Genomic DNA, 26,312 nt, shown 5'->3' with positions numbered 1-26,312 from the left:
ATATGTAACTTTTTAAGTAGTTTAAGGAATTTACCGAATTGTTTGTCTGTGCCGTCTTTCCTTTTTGCATTGGGATATGGTATATGAGGTTTATACTCTTTGCTACTGGCTTCTATGTACCATGATTCATCTCATCCTTACCATTACTTACCATAGCTTCGTCCCTTGTTTCAGATTTAGATTCAACTAACCCTTCTTCGTCGCGCACAGTGATGGCATGAAGTTGCTCCCTTGGGTTAGTTTCTGTGTTACTGGGCAAGCTACCTTGTGGTCTTTCAAAGATCAACTTAGCCAGCTATCCTATTTGATTCTCGAGTCCTTGAATCGATGCCTGTTGATTTTTAATTGCAGTTTTAGTGTTTTGAAAATGAGTTTTCGCTACTGAAAAAAACTTTGTCATCATCTCCTCAAGGTTCGGCTTTTTCTCTTGCTGATAAGGTTGTTCTTGGAAACCTAGAGGGAGTGGTGGTCTCTGATTCCCTTGGCCTCCCTATGAAAAATTTGGGTGGTTCCTTCAACCTGCATTGTAAGTGTTACTGTAAGGATTATTGTGAAGTTGAAGATTATTACCCATATAATTCATTTGCTCGTTCTCCATGTTAGGGGCATAAGGTGGATATTCTGAATTGCTCATTCCACCTCCACTTGCATCGCACTACATTATTGGATGTACCTGCGAAGAACCAAATAAACCATCAATCTTTTTATTCAATAGTTCTACATGATTTGAAAGTATAGTAACCAAGTCGACATTAAAAACGCCGACTACTTTGGTCGGCTTTGTCCTCATGACTTGTCACTGATAATTGTGTAGTGACATCTCCTCTAAAGCTTCTTCAGGTGTCTTATTATTGATGGTTCCACTGGTAGCTGAGTTGATCATTTGTCTAGTTGAGGGATTTAAATCGTTGTGGAAGGTGTGAACCTGTAGCCAAAGAGGTAACTTATGGTGAGGGCACCTTCTCAATAAGCCCTTGTATCTCTCCCATGCGTCATAAAGAGTTTCTAAATCCATCTGTACAAAAGAAGAGATATCATTCCTCAATTTAGCCATTTTAGCCGGTGGAAAATATTTAAGTAAAATTTTTTTGGCCATTTGTTCCCAAGTGGTGATTGATACTCGTGGTAACGAGTTCAACCACTGTTTAGCCTTATTCCTCAATGAGAAGGGAAACAACTGAAGGCAAATGGCATCATCAGAAGCAGCATTGATCTTAAAAGTGTCACAGGATTCCAGAAAATTTGCCAAATGAGTGTTTGGATCCTCGTCATGCAAACCATTAAACTGAACAAACTATTGTATCATTTGAATCGTGTTAGGATTCAATTCAAAATTATTTGCAGCAATAGTAGGTCTAACTATACTTGATTTAGTTCCTATTAAATTGGGCTTAGCATAATCATACATAGTACGAGGAGCAAGATTCTGATTTACTGGATTTGTAGCAACCACAGGAGGTAACGAATTATTTTGATTATCAGCTATCTCCTCGATTGTGGTACAGATATCGTCCTCTCACTCTTCCTTTATGTATTGTAGACTTCGCTTTATTTCTCTTCGATTTCTACGAGCTGTGCTTTCAATTTCTGTAATATCCTAAATTAGGGCTTAATCGGAATAGTGGTTTTGTGACCACAAATCCGAGATAGAAATAATTATTTTACAATGATTTTGATGTTTATGATATGATTGCATAATTGTGTGAAAATTTCATGATGAAATTCTATGCCTAAAGTGCTTAAATTGAAAGTAGGGACTAAATCGAATAAGTTGCAAAACTTGCATTCTAGATGTTTTTAGTATGAAATTGTTTTGGAATATTAATGAGGAGGTCTTAAATAGCAATTTGACCAATTTTAAGTTCATGGACAAAATTAGGACATGGAAGGAATTTTTGGAAAGTTTAGTAGTAAGGGTATTTTGGTCATTTAGTTATTAAAATGAATTAAAAACAAAATTAAAAGCCAATTTTTGTCCATCTTCTTCATTAGGCCGAAATTTCAAGGGTTCTCCATAGCTAGGGTTTGTTTCAAGCTTCCAAGCTCCATAGTAAGTGATTCCAAGCCCCGTTTTTAATGTTCTTTACGTTTTTAGAATCCTGGAAGCTTGATTAAGCTTATGCTAGCAATAATTCAACCTAGGGTTTATATTTGGAAAAATACCCATAGGTGAAAAACTCGATCTCACAAAGTCTTTATCAGTCAACTCTTGCAACTGCGACTTTAATTCTTTCAACTCTGTTGGTGCCATTCTATATGGAGCAATCGAGATCGGAGCTGTTCCCGGTATTAAATCAATACCAAATTCTACTTCCCTAACTGGAGGCAAACCCGACAATTCTTCTGGAAATACGTCTGCAAATTCACACACAACCGACACTGATTCAACTTTCTTTTCAACTTCTTTTGTATTAATTACATACGCCAAATAAGCTTCATAACCCTTTCTCAAATATCTCTGAGCCGACATCGAAGAAATCATACTAGATAATGCCTCTGATTTGTCTGGCTCAACCCGTAGAATTTCACCACTTTCACACTTTAATTCTATAACCTTTTCTTTGCAATTTATTATAGCATCATGCAATGTCAACCAATCCATACCCAAAATAACATCAAATTCATCAAACGGCAACAACATCAAGTCGGCCGGAAAGTAATGACCCCGAATCATTAAAGGGCATTTCTTGCTTACTTTATCAACTATCACGCATTTGCCTAACGGGTTCGACACTCTAATCATAAATTATGTGTTCTTAACAGGTATATTCATACTAGACACCAGTTTAATGCATACGTATGAATGAGTAGAACTAGGATCAATCAAAGCAATAACATTAATATCATAAAGAGAAAATGTACCGGTAATCACATCGGGTGAGGAAGCATCTTCACGCGCTCTAATAGCATAAGTTCTAGCCGGAGCTCTTCCCTCAGATCTAACTGCTGCATCTCTGGCTACATTCTTACTGCTTGTTTCACTTCCAGCTTTTCTCGGTTTCTTTTGGGTGAATTTGTAATGCCCTAATTTTCGGGTTTTCTACGTTTCTGTGATTTTTAAAATTTGTGATGCCCAGAAGGTTGATGATGAGTTGATTCAAAATATTTTGCATGAAGCACATAATGGTTGTTTAGCGGTTCATCCGGGCAGTATGAAGATGTATAATGACTTGAAGAAAATGTACTGGTGGAGTGGAATGAAAAGAGATATTTCCGAGTTTGTATCAAAGTGATTAGTTTGCCAACAAGTGAAAGCTGAACACCAAGTACCTTTAGGATTGCTTCAACCTATTATGATACCAGAGTGGAAATGGGACAGAGTTACGATGGATTTTGCATCTGGTTTACCATTGACATCGAGCAAGAAAGATGTAATCTGGGTTGTTGTGGATAGATTAACTAAATCAGCTCATTTTATTCTGGTACGTACAGATTATTCTCTTAATAAGTTGGCTGAATTGTATATCCAAGAGACTGTTAGACTTCATGGGATTCCTTTGTCAATCATTTCGGATAGAGATCCGAGGTTTACCTCACGGTTTTGGCAAAAGTTGCAAGAAGCATTAGGTACAAAGTTAAATTTCAGCATTGCCTTTCATCCACAAACTGATGGACAATCAGGGAGAGTAATTCAGATTCTTGAAGACATGCTCAGATGTTGTGTATTGGAATTTCAAGGTAGTTGGGAAAAGTATTTACCGTTGGTAGAATTTGCTTATAATAATAGTTATCAGACAAGTTTGAAGATGGCACCTTATGAAGCATTATATGGTCGTAAATGTCGGACGCCATTGTATTGGACTGAACTCAAGGAAAATCAGATTTATGGAGTTGATTTAATAAAAGAAACCGAAGAAAAGGTGAAAGTGATTCGAGATTGTTTGAAAGCTGCTTTAGATAGACAGAAATCTTATGCGGATTTGAAACGAAAGGAAATGGAGTTTCAAGTTGGTGATAAGGTATTTTTGAAAGTGTCTCCATGGAAGAAAGTCCTTAGATTTGGACGAAAGGGCAAGTTAAGTCTGCATTTTATTGGACCGTATGAAATAATTAAAAAAGTTGGACCGGTAGCATATCGGCTAGCGTTACCACCCGAATTAGAGAAGATTCATGATGTGTTTCACGTATTATGTTACGTAGGTATCGTTCGGATCCTTCACATATAATTTCACCGACAGAAATTGAACTGCGACCGGATATGACTTATGAAGAAGAACCGATTAAGATTTTAGCTCGAGAAGTCAAACAACTAAGAAATAAAAGTGTTGCACTTGTAAAAGTGTTGTGGCAAAAGCATGGGGTAGAAGAGACTACATGGGAACCTGAAGAAACTATGAGAAACCAATACCCACACCTGTTTACTGGTAAGATTTTCGAGGACGAAAATCCTTAAAAGGGGGAGAGTTGTAATATCCTGAATTAGGGCTTAATCGGAATAGTGGTTTCGTGACCACAAATCTGAGATAGAAATAATTATTTTACAATGATTTTGATGTTTATGATATGATTGCATGATTGTGTGAAAATTTCGTGATGAAATTCTATGCCTAAAGTGCTTAAATTGAAAGTAGGGACTAAATCGAATAAGTTGCAAAACTTGCATTCTAGAAGTTTTTAGTATGAAATTGTTTTGGAATATTAATGAGGAGGTCTTAAATAGCAATTTGACCAATTTTAAGTTCATGGACAAAATTAGGACATGGAAGGAATTTTTGGAAAGTTTAGTAGTAAGGGTATTTTGGTCATTTAGTTATTAAAATGAATTAAAAACAAAATTAAAAGCCAATTTTTTTCCATCTTCTTCATTAGGCCGAAATTTCAAGGGTTCTCCATAGCTAGGGTTTGTTTCAAGCTTCCAAGCTCCATAGTAAGTGATTTCAAGTCCCGTTTTTAATGTTCTTTACGTTTTTGGAATCCCGGAGCTTGATTAAGCTTATGCTAGCAATAATTCAACCTAAGGTTTATATTTGGAAAAATACCCATAGGTGAAATTTGTGTATTTTGATGTTTTATGATAGAATATGGGGTTTTAAATTATGTTAGACAACTTGTGCTACTCGGTTTTTAGTGAAAACGAGTAAAAGGGCTTAATCGGCAAAAATACCTAATAGTCACAAGTATATGTTAGAGAGAGAATTTGATGTTGCCATAGAAGGGAAAAGTGATCAGCATGTTATAAAACATAAGAATAAGGAATAAAGTTTAATTCCCGAGCCTAGGGGAAAAAGTGTAATTATGCAAAAGTTTAGGGGCAAAAGTGTAATTTTTTTTAAAGTTCGTATTAAATGCTGTTTTGATAAATGTATGTATTAAATAAGATTAATTTGGTATTGTAGATCAAGAAAAACGAGATTCAAGTCGTGATCGAGGAAAAGAAAAGGTTGTGGACTAAATTGCAAAATCTTTATATTTTGGTACCAAGGTAAGTTAATGTGTAAATAATGTAGCATAAATGTTATTTTTAAGTTATTAATGTTAATTATATGATATGCTGATTTTTAATCGTGAAATATTATGCTTTGTGGTTAATGTTGAGTAATATGCAAATTATGTTTACTACTTGATAAATATGAATTGCTACCGAGTATCGATTCCGATATTCCATGGAAGACGGCAAATGTGAGATCGAGGGAAAAAGCCAGTTTGAACCTTAGGAATAGATTAGGATACAAGTGACATGTCACTAGGATGGTTGAGCATCCGAACTCGTTGAGTTGAGTCCGAGTTCACTTATGGATGCAAATGTCCGAACTCGTTGAGTTGAGTCCGAGTTCGTGAGATGTAACTAGGCATCCGAACTCGTTGAGTTGAGTCCGAGTTCATTTATAGATGCGAATGCCCGAGCTTGTTGAGTTGAGTCCGAGTTCACTTAGGGGCGGGTTACATTATTTCTTGATTACATATGTGGCACTTATGTGCAAATTATCCATGTATCCGAGTTATATTCCGATGTGTTCAACGGGTGAAATTTCTAGTTTAATAGAAGAGCACTTAAGATATAAGTGACATTTTGGGTAAGTGTTGTGAAATGGACACTTTGGGCAGGTATGTTCTTAACCCTCGGGTTGAAAATAGAACAACAACGATAAGGTGGTAAGATGATGAATGATGTTTAAAGATGTGATATATGTTTTGGTGGTACCATGCTAAAGTTGTTTGGTATATTTGTATTGTTATGTTACTTGTTATTTACATATGAACTTACTAAGCATTTATGCTTACTCCTTCCTTTTCATTCACTGTAGTTTTGAACAAGTCGGCTCAGGAATCGGGATAGGTCGAAAGTTCGATCACACTATCCAAAGGACTTTTATCTTGGTAAATGGCTTGTACAACTACTTAAGTATGGCATGTATAGCAATATACCTATTTTGTGTAAATAATTTTATGATATGGCCATGTTTGGTTGAGAAAATTTTTGATATTGATAAGTCATGGTGATGGCTAATTTAGATCATGTTTGATATCATGGAAGTTTAACAGGTTATCTAGTTCATAAAAATTCATGGACAGATGAAACTTGCCTTAAAACAGAATATTGCTGCAGCAATGACATGAATTTGAAAAATCACTAAAAATAGTATAAATAGAACTAAATGATGAGTAAGTTATGAAATTGAAGCTTAATGAGTCTATTTTCATATGGATTGAACAAAACAGGAATATAAATTATATTTTATGAGATATTTAAACTTTTGAGAAATAGGGCCAGAGTGATTTCTGGATCCCCTGTTCTGACTTTAAAAATTCATAATAAATTTTAATAAAATAATTAGAAGTTGTTATTTATATGTAAAGATTCATTATTGAGTATAGTTTTAATAGAAACAAACCTCATAGTCATTGAAATTTTTTATAGAGATATATCTGATTCGAAATACACAGAGGTCAGAGCAGTCGAACCCTGAAACAGGGGATACTTTAATTAATAAACTGTACTAATTGGCCCAATAAAAAATTCTAGAAAAAAATTAGTAAATAGATATATGAGTCTATATTCAGGGAAAATTTACGGATCTTGATTTCGAGTTTCGTAACTCGAGATATGATTTTTCTTGTAACTGTGACGCGAGTAGCTAGAAAGCTGTGAATGTAGAAACAAATGATTTGAAGTTCTTAAATTGATAAATTATGTTCGGTAACCCCTGAAGCTCGACTCCGGTGATGGTCTCGGGCGTGGGGGCGTTACAATTTCACTGTCAAAAAGTAGAGGTCCTGATGAGTTTCTTCTAATCATAAACTATAAAAACCTGCCAGAAGTAAGGAAAAGAAAATTTAGTAATTAAAACAAAAACAAAATTAAATTGCAATAAAAATAAAAAATGGCTAAAGTAATAAAAATTAAGTGTTCCTAATATCTTAGCCCCCGGCAACGGCGCCAAAAACTTGATGGTCGCTAAACTAACTAAAATTCGTCTAAGGCAAGCGCACCTATTGAACAGTAGTATAGTTATGGTGATACCGAAAATATCGTATCCACAAGGACTAAAAGTACTAGTAATTACTATCTTTTTATTATCTAGCCTAACAATTAAAAGAATGTTTTAACTAAGACTAATTATCTAATTGACTAAGATTACAACAGAGATAAAAGTTGAAAAATACTTGTTTAGAAAACCGATGGAGAAGACAATACCCAAGGAAGAATCCACCTAGACTTCACTTATTATTTCTGAATTAGACGATTTATTCACTTGACTTAATCCGTAGAAATCCCTGATTTATGTTAATATCTCTCTCGAGACTAAAAACAACTGACTCTAGGTTGATTAATCGAAATCTCTTTCTAATTAAAACCCCTATTGTCGTATTAACTCGATCTATGGATTCCCTTATTAGATTGGACTCTAATCTGGCAGATTTATGTCATCCTATCTCTAGGATTGCATGCAACTCTACTTAATTATGGGAGATCTACTCTTAAACAGGGACTTTTGCTCCACTGAATAAGCACATCAAAACCTGAACTAATATCCTGGAATATTAAAGCAAGGATTTAAACTCACAATTAAGAATAAAAACAAGTATTTATCATATACTGCAAATAGTAATAAGATCAGTCTTAGGTTTCATCTCCCATAGGTATTTAGGAAGTTTAGTTAATAATAATGGAAAAAATCTCAAATTTGGGAAAATAACAAAACATAAAGAAACCCAAAGAACTTTTAAGAAAATTGAATGGAGATCTTTAGTCTTGAAGTAAATCCTGCTTCCGAGCTGATTCCAATGGCTGTTCTTGAGTATTTTCTACCTTCTACTCTATGTGTCCCTTTTAATACTCTTATAGGGTGTTTATATAGACTTTGGAATGCTTCAAAACCCTCCAAATTAGCCTTTTCTGAGTAGAATTAGACTTGGGCTCGACAGGGACACGGCCGTGTGCCATGCCCGTTTGAAGGTTCTAAAACCGTGGTAATTCTGAGTTGGTTTTTAGTTGACACGGCCATGACACACAGGCATGTGGCCTGCCCATGTGCCTCACACGAGCATGTGGTTTACCCGTGTGGAAGTGCCTAGGCCATGTGAAATACTGAGATAAGCCCATTTTGTCCATTTTTGGCTCGTTTCTTACTCTTTTCACCTTCCTATGCTCACCTAAGTATAAAAATGAATCTAAAGATCAAATTCTCTAAATCTTATGATAAATCATCCAAAAATATGTCAAGCATGGGATAAAAATATGTATATATTGTGGTTTATCAAGGAAAAAGGAAAGCAAAAAGTATCAAATTAGTAGATCCTTGTATACGAACGCTTATTGAGGTAAGTTCGTGTAACTAGATTATGTATATTAATATGTTTGGAATTGAATGTTGAATATATGTGAATTGTATAATTATTTCATGTATAAAATTAATTACATGCTCGATATTGCTTGATAAGTATAAGTCCCATTTGAATAGATGGAATTCGATGGATATAGGATTTCCCGATTGGTTGTGGTCTTGTATATGTTGTAGACACACCATAACTTGAAAGAGCATCCTATTATAAGTCCTCTCGAGCTTCCTATTACATGGTTCCTGCGAGCATCCTTATCGGTAGTAACCCTGCATGTGTTGCAAACTACCACAGCTCTTTGTGAGTGTCCAGTTATATGATCGATTGTGCCTGCATATATTGCGGACACAAATGCAACTCTTATGAGTGTCCTGTTATAGGTTCTTCTTGAGCTTCCTCATATGGCTCGCTTGGACATCCGATTAAATAACTATTTGAAGCTCCTTGATAATAGCTCTTCGAAGTTACTTGTTAAGCTCAATGAGTTTCATATTCTAAACTCTTATGAGTTTCCTGTTACAGCCCGGATGAGCTCCCTCTTACATGGCTCAAATGAGTATCCTGTTATATGGCTCAAAAGAGAGAGCTTCCTGATCATGTGCCCTAATTGGGTACCCCTAAATATGAGTTGGCGGTTTGCAATGTTATACACTCCAAGTGTATCACATATGTATCCATCGATATTTCATATAAATTCAACGGGCAAAGTTCTGTTATGGCTAATCTGAACTTGAGATGATTTATCATAGAAATGTATATGTTATATGGAATATGATAAGAAATGTATATGTGTATGAAAGTTATTACATGATGAGCTCATCTTTATTACTTGAAAAGTATTTTGAATTTCACGATAATTTGCTTGATTGAGTGTATGTGATTATGCAATTGGTCAGTTTGTTAGGATGCATGTTATTTACATGATTACTTAAATTGAATATAAACGGTAAGTTAAATTCCTGTTATGTGAACGTACTAAGCATTAAAGGCTTACTTTGTTTTATTTTCCTCTATTTTATAGTGCTTAAAAGCTCATGAAGGTTGGAATCGGTCAGAGCACCATCACACTATCCTTCAACTCGTTTTGGTATAAATAGCAAACTTATTTTGATATAATGGCATGTATAGACTAATTTGGCCAATGTTGGCATTTAAATGGTTGATTGTAAAATAGCCATTGGAATGGCTAGTGATGATATGTTTAGTGAATATATATATGAGGTTATAATATGGTTAATATATGTGTGTTTGATATAGTAGATTGAGTTATGGTAAACACATGTGTCTTATAAAAGGTGAGTATGAATACATGTGATGATATATCATGTATACCGTTAATGTTGGCTTGGTTTTTAATATCTTGAATTGGTTGGTATACGTATGCAAGTGTTAATGTAGGTACAAGGAAAAAATTTGGGTGAGAAATAAGGCTTGGAAATGGTCTTATTTTATCCACACAGGTAGACATACGGGAGTGTGTCTCAACCGTGTGTGACACACAACCATGCGGACGGGCGTGTGGTTTGGCTGTGTGTCCCCTGCATCATAAAAATTAAGAAATGAAATGCTCAGAATTGGTCACACGGGCATAGACACGGGCGTGTCTCAGCCATGTGAAACACACAGCCTGACACACGGGCGTGTGTCTTGGCTGTGTGAATCCTGCACCTATTTTTGAAAATTAAATTGTCCATACGATCTAGTACATAGGCGTATGGCTGGCCATGTGATCCAATTCAGTAGCTACCCTAGTTTGAACACTGGCTGGGACACAGCCTTGTGTCGCACATGAATGCCCACATGACTTAAGACACGGGGGTGTCACTTGGTCCTGTGAGCCACAGGACCTGACTACACAGGCGTATGTCCCCTTCACCTAAGAAAAATTTTGATATTTGATGAAAATTTTTTTGAGCGTTTCGATTTAGTCTCAATTTGATTCTAACACGTATTTTGGGCATTGAGGACCCAATTAAGAGACGACATGATTGATTTTGAATATGAATAGTAAAAGACATAAATTTTCTATAATTGATCTGTAAACTCTAGTAATGCTCCGTAACCCTATTCCGAAAATGGATAGGGGTTAGGGGTGTTACATTTATTAGTATTAGAGCTACAGTTTAGTTGATTCTCGGACTACCGTAGCAAGTACGAGTTCAACTATACATGCCATTATATATAATTTGTGATAGTGTGATATCTCCTGGCCATTTAAAATGTGTTTTTCATATATTAATGTTGTCCAACCGAGCTAGAGCTGAATCCGAGGAAGCTAAGAGCAATGCTCCAGCTTCAACTCAAAGAGCTGCATCTAGTAGTAGAAGGCCCAAATCTGAGGGTCGAGGTAAGGAGGCAAAAGAAGCCTTCTCTCAAATGATGAATGAGTGGTTCACAGAATGCTTAATAACAAATCCTACTATACAACAACCTCCCTCTCCTGTTCCTCAACCAGTTCCCAATATGCCACAAGGTACTGAACTTGTTAGAACTGGTAAGCCTCCGGTAGATAAAATCCGTAAATATGGGGCAGAAGAATTTAAAGTAACAGCTGATGACGATCCGGAAAGGGCTAAATTTTGGCTAGAAAATACTATCAAGTTCTGGATGAGTTGTCTTGCAGACCTGAATAATGTTTGAAATGTGTTGTATCTTTGCTAAAAGACTCAACCTATCAGTGGTGGAATACCTTGATTTCTATTGTACCGAAGGAAAATGTTACATGGGAATTTTTCCAAATTGAATTAAAAAATAAGTACATTAGTTAGAGATTCCTTATCAAAAAATGAAGGAATTTTAGAGCTTAAACAGGGAAATATGACTATATTTGAATACAATCAGGAATTTGTTCAGTTAAGAAAATATGTTAGAAAGTGTATCCCGACCGAAGTTACTATGTGTAAACTGTTTGAAGAGGGATTAAATGAAGACATCAAGTTATTAGTTGGGATTTTAGAACTAAGAGAATTTGTTGTACTAGCTAATCGAGCATATAAAGCTGAAGAACTAATAAAGAAAAGAGGCAAGCAAAGATGGAAGCACGAACTTCAAGTAAAAAATTTATGGGCAAGCCACAATCATCATCTTCAGAGAAATCAAAGAAATTTCACGATCATTCTGTCTCATTTGTGGGGTATTCTAGAAAAGACTGAGGCTCTCAACGCTCTAATCCGAGATCTTCGGCCCCATCAGTAGAAGTGCTGAAAGTGTCGGTAATCCCAAACTTAGATGTAAACATTGTAATAAATCTCATTTTGGAGAGTGTCATATGAGAAGCGGAGCCTATTATAGATGTGGTTCTTTCAACCACTATCTTAAAGATTGTCCAAAAAGGATTGAAAAAGATACTATTTAGATTTTCAAGCCAAGCAACCGTGCCTCAAGAGGTAGAGCACCTCGTAACCTCAATAATATGAGTGATAGCCTTGGTACAAGAAAAGATTCAATAGTTAAATTAGAAGCACGAGCACCAGCGAGAACATATGCTATACGTGCAAGAGAGGTCGCTTCTGCACTTGATGTTATTACTGGTACATTTTCTCTTCTTGATACTGATATCACTGCTTTAATTGATCCTGGTTCAGCATATTCATACTTACGCACGAATTTAGTGTCTGTTAAAAATTTACCTATTGAATTCACTGAATTCGTGGTTAAAGTTTCAAGCCCCCTGGGCCAGTATGTGATGGTGGATAAAGTTTGTAAAAATTGTCTGTTAATGGTATGGGGTTATAGTTTCTCTGCTGATTTAATGTTGTTGCCATTTGATGAATTTGATGTAATTCTGCATATGGACTGGCTAACTCAGCATGATGCAGTGATAAATTGTAAACAAAAACATATTGTGTTAAAATGTCAGAATGGTGAATTGCTTAGTATTGAATCTGATAAACTGGATGGGTTGTCTAATGTAATCTTAGCTATATCAGCACAGAAATATATCAGAAAAGGGTATGTTGCTTATCTTGCATATGTGTTGGATACTAAAGTATCTGAATTGAAGATTAAGTTAGTGCCAGTTTTTTGTGAGTTTCCTGATGTGTTCCCAGAAGAATTACCCGTATTACTGCCAGTCAGAGAGGTGGAATTTTCTATAGATCTTGTTCTAGGGACAACTCCAAATCTATAGCTCCTTACAGAATGGCTCCTACGGAATTGAAAGAGTTGAAAACACAGTTGCAAGAATTGACTGACAGAGGTTTTGCTCGACCTAGTTCTTTACCTTGGGGTGCATCGATTTTGTTTGTTAAAAAGAAAGATGGATTATTGAGATTATGTATTGATTAGAGACAGCTTAACAAAGTTACAATAAAGAACAAGTAATCCATTGCCTCGTATTAATGACTTGTTTGATCAGTTGAAAGGTGCCACCGTATTTTTAAATATTGATCTTTGTTTCGATTACTATTAGCTATGAGTGAAAGACTTAGATGTACCAAAGACAGCCTTCAGAACTAGGTACGGGCACTATGAATTTCTTTTGATGTCGTTCGGCTTGACTAATGCACTTGCAGTATTTATGGATTTAATGAATATAATTTTCAAACCGTATCTAGACAAATTTGTAGTGGTATTTATTGATGATATCCTGGTATATTCTAGAGATGAAAATGAGCATACTATTCATTTGAGAATTGTGTTACAAACCCTGCATGAGAAACAACTATATGCCAAATTTAGTAAGTGTGAATTTTGGCTTCAAGAAGTTGGTTTTCTTGGACATATAGTATCTACAGAAGGTATCTGGGTGGATCCGAATAAAATTTCAGTTATTGTTAATTTGAAGTAATCCAAAAATGTGTTTGAAGTCAGAAGTTTTCTAGGATTAGCCAGTTATTATCGGAGATTTTTATAAGGGTTTTCTATGATAACTTCTCTGATGACATGATTGTTGCAAAAAGATGTGAAGTTTGAATGGTCTGGTAAATGTTAGCAGAGTTTTGATAGATTGAAAACCTTGTTGACTAAAGCACTAGTGTTAGTTCAGCCTGAATCGGGTAAGGAATTTGTAATTTACAATGATACATCATTGAATGGGTTAGGCTATTTCTGATGCAAGAAGGTAAAGTAATAGCTTATGCTTCTAGACAGCTAAAACCACATGAAAAGAATTACCCGATATATAATTTAGAATTGACAGCCATTGTTTTTGCAGTGAAAATTTGGTGACACATCTGTTTCGTGAAAAGTGTCATAATTCACTGATCACAAAATTTTAAAATATCTGATGTCGGAAAAAGACTTGAACTTGAGACAGCGCAGGTGGCTTGAATTATTGAAAGATTATGGCCTAGTTATTGACTATCACCTAGGAAAAGCGAATGTGGTTACTGATGCTCTAAGTAGAAAATCATTATTTGCCTTACGAATAATGAATACTCAGTTGTCTTTGTCTGATGATAATAAATACTCGATTATCTTTGTCTGATGATAGTTCAATTATAGTTGAGTTAAAAGCTAGACCGATGTTTCTGCCATAGATTTTTGAAGCTCAGAAGAGTAATGATGAACTACAAACTAAATGGGTACAATGTGAATCAAATTCCAATTCAAAATTTCAGATTGGATTTGATGGTTGTTTGTTATTCTGAGGCAAAATATGTGTACCAAAGAATTTAGAACTTGTACAGAAGATATTGTATGAAGCTCACAATGGTTGTATGTCTGTGCATCCTGCGAGTAACAAAATGTACAATGATTTGAAAGACAAGTATTGGTGGCTGGGAATGAAACGTGAAATTTCTAAATTTGTATCGAAGTGTTTGATATGTCAGCAAGTAAAACCTGAAGACCAGGTACCTTTGGGATTATTACAGCTAGTTACGATACCAGAATGAAAATGGGAAAGAGTAAAAAGGGCATGGTAATTAAACTATTTGTTAAATAAGTGGACAAAAATGGACATGGTCAGCTAAGTGGTCTTTAGCTGGTTAAATTAGTGGTCTTTAACTGACAAAAAGCCAGTTAAATTAGAGGTATTTAGCTGGTAATTAAACCATTTGTTAAATAAGTGGACAAAAATGGACATGGTGAGATAAAATTTTAAAGTTTGGCAAAAAGGGCATTTTGGTCATTTGGTAAATAAAAGAATAAAAAGGGAAAATCAAGTCCAAATTTTGTCCATCTTCTGTTACCTTGGCCAAAAATTAAATTTATCCGATGACGGCTCTATTCTAGCCAAGTTGAGGGCTAGGCCGATGTTTATTCAGCAGATTTGCGAAGCCTAGAAATGTGACAGTGATTTGCAAGCCAATAGAGCTCATTGTGAATTGGTTAGTGATTCAAATTTTCATGTCAAACCCGATGATTGTTTTATGTTCTGAGGTAGAGTTTTTGTATTGAAGAATGATGAACTTATTCAGAAAATTCTTCATGAAGCGCATGATGGTTGTTTATCTGTGCATCCGGGTAGTATGAAAATGTATAATGATTTGAAGAAAATGAATTGGTGGACGGGCATGAAAAGAGATATCTCCGAGTTTGTTTCGAGATTCTGATTTTTTTGTAACATCTGAAAATATGGTCTAGCCAGAATAATGGTTTCGAGACCATAAATCTGACGTTAAAATATTTAGATTTTGATCATTATGAGATTTAGAATATAAGATCATGCATGTGGTAAAGTTTCATGAGGAAATTTTAAGAATAAAGTGTCCAATTACAAAATAAGAACTAAATTGAATAAGATGCAAAACTTGGGTTTTAGTGCAATTTGTGAGAAATTGTTTTGAAATATGAATTAGAAGGTCTTAAAGAACAATTTTCCCAATTTTTAAATTTTTGGACAAATATGGACATCTGTGGAAATTTTTGTAAGTTTAATGAGTAAGGGCATTTTGGTCATTTGGATATTAAATGAATTAAAAAGGGAAAAGAGCTAAAAATCAGCTCATCTTTCTCATGTTGCTGTCGAAAATTCAAAGGTACCATAGCTAGGGTTTTTTCAACTTTCAAGCTTGATAGTAAGTCAATCCTAGCCCCGTTATTAATGTTCTTTGTATTTTTGACATCCTTGCAACTTGCTCTCTTCATTTCTACCCATATTTCATGCTAGGGTTTATTTTTAGAAAATTACCCATGCATGAGTTAAATGTATTTTGGTGGATTATGGAAGAATATGATAGTTTAAGGTATGAAGAACAACTTTTGTTAAGAGATTTTGCATGGAAACCATAAAAAGGACTTATTTGTAAAAGTTATGAAAATGGGTAGAAAAGTGTGAAATGAAGGGAAGTATGGGCTGCTTTAAGTACAAGAGGTAAAAAGGGTAATTTTATCAAAGCATGAATTTAGGGTCGATTTGAGTAATGTATGAAGTTAATGAGCTAAATTTGTTATGATAGATTAAGAAAGACGAGAACCAAGTCTCGATAAAGGCAATAACAAAGTGTACAAGGCATAGGCACTATTTCGAATATTTTGTACCGAGGTAAGTACATGTACAAATAAATACCTTAATTAATGTTTTAAATGTTTAAATAACATATGGATAATTAATATATTATTTGGTTACCTTGTTGCTATAATATGTTTTGATGTTTTATTCTTATGTTACAAGTGTTGCCATGTTAGCATTGGTATATGATAATATCATATGTTATAAGGCCAACATTCCAAGAATGTTTGACAAAGAGACGTCAGTCCGAAAATCCCATTTGAACTTAGGAATAGGTAAGGATACAAGTGACATGTCACTAGGATAGCTATGCATGAATGAGCTCGTTTGATGACATGATACATGCTAGGTCCAGGAGTTTGTGTAGCCCCGTTGAGAGGCATGTAATTATGTGGTACAAGCTAGGTCCGTAGCTTATGTAGCCCTATTGAGAGGCATGGTAATGTGATGCATGCTGGGTTCGGGTGCTTATATGTAGCCCTGTTGAGAGGCGTTCTATGTCATGATTATGGCACTTTGGTGCGTTTATATCTGAGTATCCTATCAATTATTCCAAATGTTCAGCGGGTAATGTATACGAGGTTCGAATGTAAACTAAGCAAAATGCATATGTGTACAGGGGAGCAAAGGTATGTGTTTAATCTGTGTACTTCTATGACTATGATCATCCATGGCAATATATGTTTTTATGTATTATGCTGATAAAGAAAATTTAGATCGCATGTTTGATGAAAGGAATGAAAAAGTGACAAAGGTGTAAATAATATTCTATGGTTTAATTAAGATTTACTTTATTTGTATGTGTACTTACTAAGCTTTATAGCTTACTCCTTGTAACACCCCAAACCCGGCCCAAACGTTATGGCCGAATCTGACGTGCCACGTTGGAGTTGAAAACCCACGTTCCATTTTAGTGTTTTAAAAACCATATATTTTGTTGAGTTAACAAAGTGTATGGAAGCTGGGCACCAGGTAGGTATCCGAGACAGAGGAGGTGAGCCATGAAGGCTGCTTAAGTACCAAGCTCTTTGATTGGATCCAATCCTAGACATGCCCACAACCATAGCCACACTTTGTTATATCGAGTTTAAATTTGTTTAAGTGGACGTCTTTGATAAATCGATTAATCGTGGTGTTAAGATATTTTGAAAACAAGTATCGCTTTGAAAACACGTCCTAAGTCTAGCCCATTTGAACAATTATCAACCAGGTTTGAAGTTATTAAAAATAAAATAATCCTGAGAAGAAATAAAAGAAAAGTTAAAAATGGCCTTATTACAACCCAAAAAAAATATAATTAAAGGAAATTAAATGAAAATCAACGCTTATTTAAAGGTCCAAAAGCGATCACCGTGGCCACTCTGAATCCCCTCCGGCCTAAGTCCCCACATCAAGGCTCACCTGCAAGGTTAAGGAAAGGGGGTGAGTTTGAAAACTCAGTGTGCAACAAGCCCTTTTTAGAGCCCAAAACAATAATAGCCTGTTGGGTCTAAGCCCAAATCCAATCTCAAACATGTACTGGGCCATAGCCCTTTTCATATTTCATATTTCATAACACTGGGCCGAAGCCTTTTCAAATTTCATATTACTGGGCCGAAGCCTTTACTGTAAACGGTATGGCCCATAGGCCCATTTCAATATCACATATAATGTCAATGAAAGAATGCAAGCCCATTTGGGGAGACTACTCAACCCACCATCCGCTACTCTCCACCCGTACCAACCAACACACCATGTGGGGATTAACTCGACCCACCCCGCCATAACTCTCCACTGGCAGCATAGCTGCTTTATCATATAACTGGAGGCCTAGCCTCTTTTAGTAACTGGGGCAAAAGCCCTTTTAATAACTGGGGCATAAGCCCTTTAGTAACTGGGGAATAAGCCCTTTAATAACTGGGGCATAAGCCCTTTTAATAACTGGGGCATAAGCCTTTTAATAACTGGGGTATAAGCCCTTTAATAACTGGGGCATAAGCCCTTTAATAACTGGGGCATAAGCCCTTTTGCACTTCCTCCATCCATATAAAAACCCAACCCAATGCATTTATGATTACATCATGGGCATATCAAACATATCTTGTGCATATCATACATGTCATGAGCATATCATACATACCATGTTTATCAAAATCCCATGTATTAAATTCATACATAAACCTTAGGGGTATAATGGTCATTTTTACCTAGGGGCAAAACGGTCATTTCCATGTTATAAGGGTAACCTTGTAATTTTACCAAAAATTAGGGTTTCCATGTTCATTAACGGTTACTAACAATTCATGGGTGCAAACAGTGATTCTGGCCCATTTTTTTAGCGAAATCGAGTTATTGGGCCTAAAACCCCTAATGGGCCCTACTTAGCCGATTTTGTCATCTAGGCCCATTTAGCCTATATCCATAACAGTATTAACAGTTTTAACATGCAATTTAACAGATTTTCGTTTTCTACCAATTTTACCCAAATGGGCCCGAAAGCCTATTGGGCCCTATTTCAGCCCCTCGAGGCCCAACTACCGTGAACGCCAAAAATCATGATCTTACCGTTTCCAATGTTCCTGATCATCATCTCATCGAATCTAACTAACTAATGAGCGTTCGCTTGCTCACAAGTCCTCGAAATGCCAAAATTTTGGCATTTCGGCTTTTCGGCATTTATCGCTTTAAGCTATGAAAAGGGTTTGTTACACACCTGATTTGCGATATTCCTTAACGAGATCTCCTATGCGATTTCTCCTATAATCAACCACTTATAGATTAGACCATGTTAATATTAAACCAAATGGAAAACTACCTATTATCATCACTTACACATTCGGCCACCATCCACAATGGCCCTTGGGTTCATACCTTTGCCGAAGTTGATGACTAGATTTAGTCACTCCGATGATCCAAGCTTTTCACACACTCCTCGATCGGTAGCCTTTAATCCTCACTAGCACCAACAAACCAAATAACACCAAAAACCCTTTTAGCCTTAGTCGACAGAGGGGTTTTTAGCTTTTCTTAAACCACAAGATACAAATGGAAAGAAGGTTCGAATACTTACCAAGAGATCTACTCGTTGAAGAACGTTCCAAACACCTTCCTACCCCATATCCGTTGTGAATCCAACTTAAACGTGCGTAGAAAATAGATCTAAATATTAATTCCCGAATCACTAAAATATGAAGCTTTCGGCTTTTCAGCAAATATTAATCTAAGCTATTATGAGGGTTAGTACACACCTGTTACGGGTTGAAGTTGAAACGTTTCCAAAATCAATTGCCTACGATAACCACCACCTGTCACTCAAACTTAACTAATCCAATATCAATGTATGTAAATCATAAGCACATCAGTCATACGGAACATAAGGGCATATTCGTCATTTTACCATACAGGGGTATTACGGTCACTTTACCCTACAGGGGCTTTACGGTCACTTTACCCTACAGGGGCTTTACGGTCTTTTTACCTAATAGGGGTATTTCAGTCATTTCATCCTACAAGGGTGTTTTGGTAAATCTACAAACCAAAGGTATTTCAGTAATTTTGTAAACCAATGGTATTTCTATAATTTTTAGAAAGTCAAGGGTATTTCTGTAACTTTGTAAATCAGGGGTGTTTTGGTAATTTTACAAATTGAGGGTATTTCGGTAATTTCACAAACCAGTGGTATTTTAGTAATTTTACAAACTAGGGGTATTTTGGTAATTTTACAAATTGAGGGTATTTTTGTAATTTTACAAACCAAGGGTATTTTAGCAATTTTACAGACTAGGGTTTTTTAGTAATTTTGTAAATCGAGGGTAAAACAATAATTCTGTAAATCAAGGGTAAAATAGTAATTCTATAAATCAAGGGTAAAACGGTACTTCTGTAAATCGAGGGTAAAACGGTAATTCTGTAAGTCGAGGGTAAAAAAGTAATTCCATAAATCGAGGTAAAATGGTAATTTTACAAATTGAGGGCATTTCAGTAATTTGGTAAACTAAAGTATTCTAAACAGGGATAACAATACGAATGGGCCTAAAGCCTATTCCGGCCTAAATGGGCCCACACGCTAGTGTGGCCCTTTTAGCCCAAATCTAACCACAAATATGAGATTCACCTAGCCTAGTCCAATATTTACTACACAATCAAACAACTTATCCAATTGGGCCCGTAGGCCTATTGGGCCCACATGACCCCTTTCGGCCCATCGCGGCCCGAAGTAGCCATCCTATAGCTAGAGTAGTGAGAAATACACACCTGATAGGACACTGCAGTTAATCCACACTCCGAGCACTCTTAGCCGACGCCCAACCCAAACGAGCACGCCATACAGCGAAAGGGATCAGCCAAGAAAGGTACATTTACTCTCCTCATGGTTCTTTCTATTTAAAGCCAGCTTCGCAACCACTCTTATATTAGCTTCCTGATGTGGGATCCCTCCAACATTAGAGTTTAAATTCAACACCAACTCTTGCCGCCCCCTGTTAGCAAAATAAATGCTCTTTGCTTGCCATGGGATTCGAACCTATGCCTCTCCTTAAATGCTCCACACGCTACTTGCCACTAAGCCACAAGGCTTTTTGTGTCATATTTTATCCCCAATTAATTATAAGGTCTAAAGGCCAAAGTCCAGGTTCCCTTTAAAAAAACCCAAAAAAAATTGCAAGAGCCTAGGGCTTGAACCTAGGCTCCCATACAACCTTAATGACGCCATAACCACTAGACTACAAGCTTCCTTGTGTCATTTATTTAACACAATAATTTAAAAACCCTCATCCAAGCATCCAGGTTTTTTTCACTTAATACCAAAATTTTTGCTAAAGCCCAAGTTTGAACCCAAGATTTCTCTAACACTTCTCAAAGCCATTAACCACTAAAGCAAACATTTAATTGTGTCATTTCATTGTACAATTAAATACCTATATAAAACCTCCTTACGGACCCACACTCAAGGCCCAATACTTCTAGGCCCAAATTCGGGGTGTTACACTCCTCCCTTTTCTATTTCTTTTAGATTCGTCAAGCTAGCTCAAAGGATCGAAAGCGTCGAAGATCGGGTCACACTATCAACTAAACTTTGGGTATAATACATTTGATTATTTTGAGTCATGGCATGTATAGGTGATTGTTATTTTGTATATGTGTCATGTCATGTGGCTAGCCCAAAGTAATGGTTCCCTAATTGGTATGATTATTTTGTATATGGCCATAATTGGAGTGTTTTCTTATAATTATCTATTGATTGCATGCCAAATTATGTATGTGATTGTGGTCTATGCTAGATAGCAGGATATTAAGCATGTTGGAGCACACGGGCGTGTGGTGTGCCTCTACACAGGTGTGTGAGGCCAGAGCACAAAAATCTTCTAAGTTTTTCATACGTTCTCGATTTAGTCCCGGACCACTTCAAATGTATGCTTCGAGCCTCGTAAGCCCATATAAGGGACAAAATGATGGAATTGAAATTTTATAACCCGCATTTTTGTTGGATGTTTGTATGTTCGTCAGGTAATGCCTCGTACCTTATCCCGGTCTCGGGCACGGGTAAGGGGTGTTACATTTTCAACAAGTGAAAGTCGAACACCAAGTGCCTTCAGGTTTACTTCAGCCATTGATGGTGCCCGACTGGAAATAGGATAGAATTACAATGGATTTTGTAACAGTTTTGCCTTTGACTCTGAAAAAGAAAGATGCCATATGGGTTGTGGTTGATAGATTGATGGAATCGGCTCATTTTATACCGATACGTGCTAATTATTCACTAGATAAGCTACTTGAGCTATACATTGCTGAGATTGTGAGATTGCACGGGGTACCTATTTCTATTAGTTCGGATAGAGATCCGAGGTTCACTTTGAGGTTTTGGAAAAATTTGCAAGAAACTTTGGGAATGAAACTAAACTTTATACCACTTTTCATCTACAAATCGATGGTCAGTCTGAGAGAGAAATTCAAATTCTTGAGGATATGCTTCGATGCTATGTTCTAGAATTTGAGGGTAGTCGGGAAAAATATCTACCATTGGTCGAATTTGCCTATAACAACAGCTATCAGTCGAGTATAAAAATGGCATCTTATGAGGCATTATATGGCTACAAGTGTCAAACACCTTTATATTGAACCGAACTTAGTAAGAAACAGATTCACAGGGTTGACTTGGTTAAGGAAACTAAAGAGAAAGTAAAAGTAATTTGAGATTGTTTGAAAGGTGCTTCAAATCGACAGAAGTCGTATCCGGATTTGAAAAGAAAAGAAATTGAGTTTCAAAATAGGGATAAAGTATTTTTAAAAGCATCTCCATGGAAGAAGATTCTCAGATTTGGCCGTCAAGGCAAGTTAAGTCGACATTTTTTAGGGTCGTATGAAATTATTGAAAGAATAGGGCCAGTAGCATATCGATTAGCTTTACCAACAGAGTTGGAAAGGATTCATAATGTGTTTCATGTGTCAATGTTGCGATGGTATCATTCCGATATTTCAAATGTGATTTCTCTGATAGAGATTGAAATTCATCCGGATATGACATATGGTGAAGAACCGAACAAGATTTTAGCTCGAGAGGTTAAACAATTCAAAAATAAAAGTATAGCCCTAGTGAAAGTTTTATGGCAAAGACATGGTATTGAAGAAGCTACGTGGGAACCAAAGGAAGCCACGAGAAAACAGTACCCAAACCTCTTTTCTGGTAAGATTTTCGGGGACGAAAATCCCTAAAAGGGGGACAGTTGTAACAGCTCGATTTTGGGGCTAGTCAGAACAATAGTTTTGGGACCACAAATCTGACGTAGAAAAATCCATTTTTATTATATTTTGATGGTCTACAGTTTTATGGAACTATTCTATGAAAATCTCATTCGAAAATTTTGATGTTTGGGCACTCAATTTAGTAAAAGGGACTAAATTGTAAAAAGGGAAAAAGTGTCCAAATTGCTATGAGATTTTAAATTATAGGTCCTTATTTGGTAACTAAACCATTTGTTAAGTTAGTGGACAAAAATGGACATGGTGAGATAAAATTTTAAAGTTTGGCAAAAAGGGCATTTTGGTCATTTGGTAAATAAAAGAATAAAAAGGGAAAATCAAGTCAAAATTGTGTCCATCTTTTGATACCTTGGCCAAAAATCTCAAGCTCATTGTGGCTAGGGTTTTGTCAACTTCAAGCTTGATAGTAAGTGCATTCTAGCGCCATTTTTAATGTTCTTTACATTTTTGAAGTCCTCTAACCCAATTTACCTATTTTTACCATTATTTTGAAGTAGGGTTCATGATTAAAAATTTACCCATGTGTGACATGCATGTTTTTTGATGTTTAATGGTAGAAAATGAAAGTTTGATGTGTAATAAACAACTTTTACTAAGTGATTTTTCATGGAAATACCTATAAAGGACCTATTTGTAAAAAGATGTAAAATGGGTTGTAAAAATCTAATTTGATGAAAAATCTGGGCTGATATGAGCCTGTATATAGTTTGGCTAGGCTTGGGTAACAACGAAATTGAATACATTTCATTTTACGAGCCCAAGAACTAATTTGTAAAAGCGTGAAACTTTATGGGCAAAAAGGTAATTTTGCCATAATGTGATGTTTGGAATAATTTAAGTAATGTGAATATTAAGTAAGCTAAATTTGTTATTATAGATTAAGAAAATGAAATACGGACCTTGATTGGGGAAAGAATAAAGTGTTCGACGATTAAATGCTTATTTTCTATTTTTGGTACCAAGGTAAGTTTGTATGTAAATAATGCATTGTTTATTTATGTTTTAAATACTTTAATATTGTATAAATTATGATTGACTCTTGGGATGAAATCGACAAAGGATGACGAGTGAGAAATATCCTGGTTGAACCTTAGGAATAGTTAAGTTACAAATGTCATGACATTAGGGTTAGTTGAGATTACTTGTAAGATCATATCTAGGATATGGCATCGATATGAGATTTCGTGTAAGACCATATCTAGGATATGGCATTGGTATGGTACTATGTGTGTGAGATATCCCAAGTATCCTTTAGTATTTCAAGTGGTTCAACGAGAAACTTAACGGAAATGTTAAAGTTGGGAAAGACTATGGTATGTTGTGAATGATTATGGTGAGTTGCAAGTTGGTACAGGTATGACACAAAACTCATGCTTATTGAGTTTGATATGTGATGAAACCTCGGATTGGTTTGATCAAGTAAGTTATGATGTTAAGATTTTAGATACATCTATACTAAGCTTGATTATGAATTCACAATGACATTTATGTTAATTTACTTTATGTTAAATATATGTTAGAGTGTGTTTATGTTGTCTATTTAGAGTGTGTTTATGTTGCCTATTATTTGCATAGGAACTCACTAAGGTTTAAAGCTTATTCCCTTTCTTTTCCCTTATCTTATAGTGTCTCCAAGCCAGCTCGGGGGTCGAAAATGGTCAGAGATCCACTCACACTATCAAATTATTATTTTGGGTACTTATGATTTCATTATTTTGAGTATGTCATGTATAGGAACTTGGGCATTTTGTTATGTGTCATTTTTTAATTGGCCAAATGTGTTGGCTTATAATGATTGATAATTCATTTTGTAAATGGCAATTGAAATTGGCTAATATTAGCTTAAGTATATATATGCATATGATTATGTTTTCATGGATGTGTGAATTTGCATGGATTGAGTTGATAAGTAGGTGATGTTTGTATGTGATAGATGGTTGCATGTAAATGATACATTGATATTTTGTTTGTGGTTGAATTGGTTGCATGAATATACTTGGATTGGTGATGCTTGTGATTGTGAACGTTGGTGCAAGTAAGAGTGGCAAAATGGCTTGGTAAATAGCCTTATTTTTGTCCACACTGGTAGACACACGTTAACACCCCACACCCGTGCCCTACGCTGAGTCGGAATATAAGGCATTACTTGACTTAACTTAAGCATATAAATGTTTTCATAACACCGAAACATGGTCAAATTAAAATTTTTTCATTTTATTTATAAACTCCTTAATAACAACCTACTGAGCCCAAAACATCCATTGGAACCCATTCGGAAACAATCCGAGTCCTTTAAAGGATTCTGAAAATAACTCTTAACACAGGGCACACGCCCGTGTGGGAGGGGCAACACGCCCGTGTGACATTTCAACATGGTCAAGCTATTGGCTCGTGTGGCTCACACGACCTAAGTAATATAGGGACACGCATGTGTCCTATACCCATGTGGAACTAATTCTAAATACACACCTCCATGGCCTGGAACACGTCTGTGTCTCTGGCCCGTGTCCTTCACACGGCCATGACACGCCCGTGTTCTAACCTGTGTACAAAAACCTGGACATTTTGTTTTTGACGTCAGCAATCCTTAAGGGCCACATGCCAAGGCACACGCCCGTGTGCTAGGCTGTGCCCTTCACACAGCTGAGACACACGGCCGTGTCTTTGCCCGTGTGTTTACTACCATGCATACTGACTTACAATTCTTACGTGCAGGGGACACATGGCCATATCATATGCCCATGTGGTGGACCGTGTGTCACACACAGCCTAGACACACGCCCGTGTGCCTACTCGTGTGGACAAAATAAGGCTATTTACCAAGCCTTTTTGTCATGGACAACATTTAATTTATGCAATTTACTCATCCATGAAAACATCATCTTCTATTTATAAAACAAAATGAATATTGACCATCATCTATGGCCTTATACAAAATGAGTATCATATTCATCATATGAGCCAACACATTATGGCTAACTAACAAAAGATTAAACAAAGACTCGAGTCCCTATACATGCCAGAAAAAAAATGATGAAACTAGTTATACCAAGGTCTTGAATGATAGTATGATCGAAGCTTTTGATGCACAGGCCTTTTTATCCAGCCAGGACCCAGACCCTATAGTTATCATGTAACGTATGCTCATTGAGCCACTCACGGGTCTGTACACAAGTCAGTGCCCAGACCCACACTACCTATAGCATTTATCTCATGAATTCAAACCATGTAATTTTCATCACATGCTCCTTCGTATCCTATGCTATGTCTAAGGTTCAACGAGCTTCGTATCAAATCGAATAGCATCGTATTTGCTCACATTATAATTTACTCGCGTAACATGTCATTCATACATTCATGGCAACAATTAAAATTTAGATACATAACAACAATAAGT

The 26,312-nt window shown here is 36.0% G+C and overlaps 1 long non-coding RNA gene and 1 other non-coding gene across 2 annotated transcripts; one reads left to right on the top strand and one right to left on the bottom strand.

The window, feature by feature from the left end:
• The first annotated feature begins 941 nt into the window (after window positions 1-941).
• Window positions 942-1,048, top strand: LOC121213143 (small nucleolar RNA R71). Its single transcript, XR_005908513.1, has one exon. It is a non-coding gene; the product is annotated as a small nucleolar RNA R71 (small nucleolar RNA).
• An 18,030-nt stretch (window positions 1,049-19,078) lies between these two features.
• Window positions 19,079-19,440, bottom strand: LOC107894903 (uncharacterized). Its single transcript, XR_005908046.1, has 3 exons — window positions 19,405-19,440; window positions 19,227-19,315; window positions 19,079-19,112 (listed from the first exon to the last, which is right to left on the bottom strand). It is a non-coding gene; the product is annotated as an uncharacterized lncRNA (long non-coding RNA).
• Between the last annotated feature and the right edge of the window lie 6,872 nt (window positions 19,441-26,312).

This window comes from Gossypium hirsutum, chromosome A13 (genome assembly GCF_007990345.1).
Source record: "Gossypium hirsutum isolate 1008001.06 chromosome A13, Gossypium_hirsutum_v2.1, whole genome shotgun sequence".
Lineage (NCBI taxonomy): Eukaryota > Viridiplantae > Streptophyta > Magnoliopsida > Malvales > Malvaceae > Gossypium > Gossypium hirsutum.
Note: the sequence above shows the minus strand (reverse complement) of the source record. Positions and strands in the feature narration are given on the sequence as shown.